We start from the raw sequence: 6,302 nt of genomic DNA on the forward strand, positions 1-6,302 counted from the left end.
TCCCAAAGTACTTTGAACTGGATGTTTGGAGGAGGAGGAGGCCGGCATAAATTGATGTTCCTGACAGAAGTAGTGTCAGAAGTGGGATAGGATCGGCCATCGGAGGTAAGTGAGCATTTGTTGTCTTCCTTTGCCCTGATCGCCCCCTATCTCCACCAAGCCTCTGTGCTGCGGTAGCACGAGCAATTGTTCTCTGGAGCTTTGGGAGCTCGCGGGGTTAAACAGAACCTAGGTTGATGTATAAGAAATGTGTGTATGTCCTCCATACAATCATACAGAGTAGTGTGTTCAGTGATTATGTACGCTTGTAACTAGAGAAACTGTTCAGTAGATGTATTCTAAGTCTCTGTAGGACTGTGAGACGTCCCATCTACTCAGCGAGGAGATTTCTCCATTGACCTGGGATAGGTGAAAGCATGGTGACAGTCTGAAGGAGTCACAATAGGGGTGTACCTGTCCAGGGGATTTTCAGCCTTGAAGCACTTGTGCAGTTGAGAAAAAATTTGTCGGAGCTCTATGTGAGTTCAGTCCAGCTTCACCCGGCACAAAGACTCATCACTGGGAGAGAAACACATAGGCCAGCTCACATACAGTGAAGGAAATGCGTATTTGCTCCCCAGCTGATGTTGAATGTTCGCCCCTCACACAGAAATGATCGGTCTAACAATGGAATGTTCGGTGTATTGTAACACTGAGAGACAGAATAGCAACAAAAAATTCAAAAGAAATGCATGTCTAACAAATGATGACGGATCTGCATGTTCATGAGGGAAAGAAGGATTTGATCCCCTATCATTCAGCAGGATTTCTGGCTCCCAGGTGTCTCTCATACAGGTAACAAGCTGAGATTAGAAGCAGTCTCTTAAAGGGAGTGCTGCTAATCTCATTGTGTTACCTGTATAAAAGACACCTGTCCACAGGAGCAATCAAACAATCAGATTCCAAACTCTCCACCATGGCAAAGACCAAAGAGCTGTCCAAGGATGTCAGGGACAAGACTGTAGACCTACACAAGGCTGGACTGGGCTACAAAACTATGGCCAAGCAGCTTGGTGAGAAGGTGACAACAGTTGGTGCAATCATTTGCAAATGGAAGAAACACAAAACAAGTGTCAGTCTCCCCAGGTTGGGTACACCATGCAAGATCTCACCTCGTGGAGTGTCAATGATCATGAGAACAGTGAGGAATCATCCCAGAACTACACGTGAGGATCTTGTCAATGATCTCCAGGCAGCTGGGACCACAGGCACCAAGAAAACAATTGGTAACACACTACGCCGACAAGGACTGAAATCCTGCAGTGCCCGCAAGGTCCCTCTGCTCAAGAAAGCACATGTCCAGCCCGTCTGAAGTCTGCCACTGAACATCTGAATGATGCAGAGGAGGACTGGTGGGAAGTGTTGTGGTCAGATGAGGCCAAAATCCAGCTCTTTGGCATCAACTCAACTCACCATGTTTGGAGGAGAAGGAATGCTGCCTATGACCCCAAGAACACCATCCCAACTGTGAAACGTGGTGGAAACATTCTGCTTTGGGGGTGTTTTTCTGCTAAGGGGACAGGACAACTGCACCGCATCAAAGGGATGATGGACGGGGCAATGTACCATCAAATCTTGGGTGAGAACCTTCTTCCCTCAGCCAAGGCATTGAAAATGGGTCATGGATGGGTGTTCCAGCATGACAATGACCCAAAACACACGGCCAAGGCAACAAAGGAGCGGCTCAAGAAGAAGCACATTAAGGTCCTGGAGTGGCCTAGCCAGTCTCCACACCTTCATCCGATTGAAAATCTGTGGAGGGAGCTGGAATTTTGAGTTGCCAAATGTCAGCCACCAAACCTTAATGACTTGGAGAGGATCTGCCAAGAGGAGTGGGCCAAAATCCCTCCTGACATGTGTGCGAACCTGGTGGCCAACTACAGGAAACGTCTGACCTCTGTGATTGCCAACAAGGGATTTGCCACCAAGTAGTAAGTCATATTTTGTGAAGGGGATCAAATACTTATTTCCCTCATGAACATTCAAATCAGTCATCATTTGTTAGACGCATTTCTGCTGAATTTGTTGTTGAAATTCTGTCCCTCAGTGTTACAATACACCGAACATTCGATTTTTAGACTGATCATTTCTTTGTGAGTGGGCAAACATTAAAAATCAGCAGGGGATCAAATACTTATTTCCTTCACTGTAATATCGCATCTTTGCTTTGCAGTGATGATGGGAAACTCCCAAGGTAAGGGGAAGTACCCAGACCCTCCGGAGCCACCGTGTAAAGTATTCAGAGGAAGAAAACCTGTTAAAGAAATTTACTAAGGAAGACGGATCAGCTCTAGAAAAATCCCAACTACCAGCTAATGAAACATGTAAAGAGTATGTTGCCTGAGTGTCAGTTTGGATTTTTATGTTGTCCAATGGGTGGACAGCCTGGTGGGGTGGAGTTCAACCATGGGGAGTGCCAGTCCTTTTCCCAGAGATGGGGACAATGATGATGATTTTCACATGGATATGATAAAGGGGATATATTTAGGGGACAAAACTGCCTTTCCCTATATATGTGAGGGGGAGCATTGAATTGGTTGAAGTATGCCCCAGGATATAAATGCCTGAAACCAATCCCTTCTGCCCCAGTAGCTAAACAGACTAATTATTATACAGGATTTATATAGTGCCAACGCTATTTATGGCCCTTTGATGCCTGCCACTGCGCTTCCTGATTATACTCAGCTGTATCCTCAGCTCCCTAAGGATGAGGATTATTTGTTGTCACGTAATAGGAGGAGACATGCATTACATTCTGCCCCAAGAGTCTCCCACTGATGAAGGAGGCTGTTTGGCAGTGATCGGTGGTGATGGGGAAGGTTCTTCAGAAGAAGAGTCAGGTTCAAGTGTATCAATGCATGAAATTAATAAAGAGTGGAAAGAAACAAAAGTTAAATTGGGAAGGACATTAGACCAGATGCAGCAAACTGGCTGCTCTGACACCCAGGACCAAGAAGGAGGAAAATAAAAAAGGCAAGGTAGTAAGCAAGGCAATGAAATCAGGAGGACAGACATCAATGGTAAAAGAGCAGACAATACAGGAGAGGGACGCAGCAAGTGAGGAGTCAGAAGATTCAACAGGAGAGGTGAGTTGGCCGGAACAGGATAATTCAGAAGAACTCAGTAAGTATTATTTGAGGTCCAGAAAAGACGCTGAAGACGAGGGAGCCACCCAAGCTTACCCTTCCATCATTGTGGGAAATGATGTGGTGATAAAGCCAATGGTAATGAATGACGTTAATGGCATTATAAAGCATTGTCCTGATCCACGGGAAAACCCCACTGCTGCCATTAACTACTTGAAAAGAGCAACTCAGGGACGACAATGTTCACAACAGGACATGAGGATAATCATCGATGGAATTTTGGGATATGATATGGAATCAGGTTGGGATTGGACCACCATTCATGAGCCATTTGGACTGACTGTGGACTATGAGTGGAGAATTGCCGTAGGACAGAAACAGATGTGGAAGGAGTTAATTGCAGAAATTAACAGTCACTAGCTACAGTAGTTGCTTGTAAGCAGAGCAGTATGGAATCAATTATGGAGTTCCTAAAAAGATTTAAGAAGGTCTGAAAAGAAGAGGCAGGATGAAATCTGACAACACCAGAGTTAGGAATTATATATACAGGTGAAACTCGAAAAATTAGAATATTGTGCAAAAGTTCATTTATTTCAATAATACAACTTAAAAGGTGAAACTAATACATGAGATAGACTCATTACATGCAAAGCAAGATAGTTCAAGCCGTGATTTGTCATCATTGTGATGATTATGGCTTACAGCTCATGAAAACCCCAAATCCACAATCTCAGAAAATGAGAATATTCCATGCAATCAATAAAACACGGATTGTACATAGAACAATATCCAACCTCTGAAAAGTAGAAGCTGCATATGTACTCAGTACTTGGTTTGGGCCCCTATTGCAGCAATTACTGCCTCAATGCGGCGTGGCATGGAAGCTATCAGCCTGTGGCACTGCTGAGGTGTTATGGAAGACCAGGATGCTTCAATAGCGGCCTTCAGCTCTTCTGCATTGTTCAGTCTCATGCCTCTCATCTTTCTCTTGGCAATGCCCCATAGATTCTCTATGGGGTTCAGGTCAGGTGAGTTTGCTGGCCAATCAAGCACAGTAATCCCACGGTCATTGAACCAGGTTTTGGTGCTTTTGGCAGTGTGGGTGGTGCCAAGTCCTGCTGGAAAATGAAGTCAGCATCCCCATAAAGCTCGTCTGCGGAAGGAAGCATGAAGTGCTCCAAACTCTCCTGGTAGACGGCTGCGTTGACCCTGGACTTAATGAAGCACAGTGGGCCAACACCAGCAGATGACATGGCTCCCCAAATCAACACAGACTGTGGAAACTTCACACTGGACTTCAAGCATCTTGCAGTGTGTGCCTCTCCATTCTTCCTCCATACTCGGGGTCCTTGGGCCTCTCCATTCTTCCTCCATACTCGGGGTCCTTGGGCCTCTCCATTCTTCCTCCATACTCGGGTTCCTTGGGCCTCTCCATTCTTCCTCCATACTCGGGGTCCTTGGGCCTCTCCATTCTTCCTCCATACTCGGGGTCCTTGTGCCTCTCAATTCTTCCTCCATACTCGGGGTCCTTGGGCCTCTCCATTCTTCCTCCATACTCGGGGTCCTTGTGCCTCTCCATTCTTCCTCCATACTCGGAGTCCTTGGGCCTCTCCATTCTTCCTCCATACTCGGGGCCCTTGTGCCTCTCCATTCTTCCTCCATACTCGGGGTCCTTGTGCCTCTCCATTCTTCCTCCATACTCGGGGTCCTTGTGCCTCTCCATTCTTCCTCCATACTCGGGGTCCTTGTGCCTTTCCATTCTTCCTCCATACTCGGGGTCCTTGTGCCTTTCCATTCTTCCTCCATACTCGGGGTCCTTGGTTTCCAAATGAGATGCAAAAGTTCCTCTCATCAGAAAATAGGACTTTGGGCCACTGAGCAACAGACCAGGTCTGTTTTTCCTTAGCCCAGGTAAGAAGCTTCTGACATTGTTTGCTGTTCAGGAGCGGCTTGACAAGAGGAATACGACATTTGAAGCCCATGTCCAGGATCCGTCTGTGTGTGGTGGCTCTTGATGCACTGACTCCAGCCTCAGTCCACTCCTTGTGAAAGTCCCCAACACTTTTGAATGGCCTTTTCCTGACAATCCTCTCCAGGCTGCGGTCATCCCTGCTGCTTGTGCACCTTTTTCTTCCACACTTTTCCCTTCCACATAACTTTCTATTAATGTGCTTTGATACAGCACTTTGGGAACATCCAACTTCTTCTGCAATTACCTTTTGAGGCTTTCCGTCCTTATGGAGGGTGTCAGTGATGGTGTCAGGTCAGCAGTCTTTCCCATGATTGTGATTCCTACTGAACCAGACTGAGAGACCATTTAAAGGCTCAGGAACCCTTTGCAAGTGTTATGGCTGAATGAACTGATTAGAGTGGGACACTTTGAGCCGATAATATTCCACCTTTTCACAATATTCTCATTTTCTGAGATTGTGGATTTGGGGTTTTCATGAGCTGTAAGCCATAATCATCACAATGATGACAAATCACGGCTTGAACTATCTTGCTTTGCATGTAATGAGACTCATATATTAGTTTCACCTTTTAAGTTGCTGCACTGAAATAAATAAACTTTTGCACCAAATTCTAATTTTTCGAGTTTCACCTGTATATACAGGCAGTTATGCAGGCATAGAAAATGGGAGTGGAGGCATCTATGGCTATGACATTGGGACATAACACCGTGTTACATGCCACACATCACGTATTACAAATTCTGAAGAATCTTCCCACACAACACATGACAGCCCAAAGAGCCAGTGGGTATGAGGTCATTCTCACTTCCACTGTTCATGTATCTATTAAATACTCCTCTCCAAGTTCAGGACCAATTGCTGTTTTAAATGGCATGCTTGGTTTGAAGTCAGAATCTGACATTCCTCCCGAGGAACATGACTGTGCTTCAATTATACATGAAGACATTACTCCCAGATATGACATGTTACAAGAGCCAGTAGAAGGGAGTGTTGATATCTTTGTAGATGGTTCATGCACAAGACCTAATGACAATGTCTACTTGGCAGGTTATGCGGTTGTCCAACTTCCAGATAAGGTATGGGAAGCAAAGCCCTGCCTTACCCCTCAGCACAGGCTGCAGAACTCATAGCCCTGACCTGTGCCTGTGAATTATTTGAAGGAAAAGATGTTAACATTTACACAGATTCCAAGTACACATTTGGT

This window comes from Staurois parvus, unplaced genomic scaffold (assembly GCF_062004578.1).
Source record: "Staurois parvus isolate SC_StPar_1 unplaced genomic scaffold, SC_StPar_1.0 ptg000174l, whole genome shotgun sequence".
Classification (NCBI taxonomy): Eukaryota; Metazoa; Chordata; class Amphibia; order Anura; family Ranidae; genus Staurois; species Staurois parvus.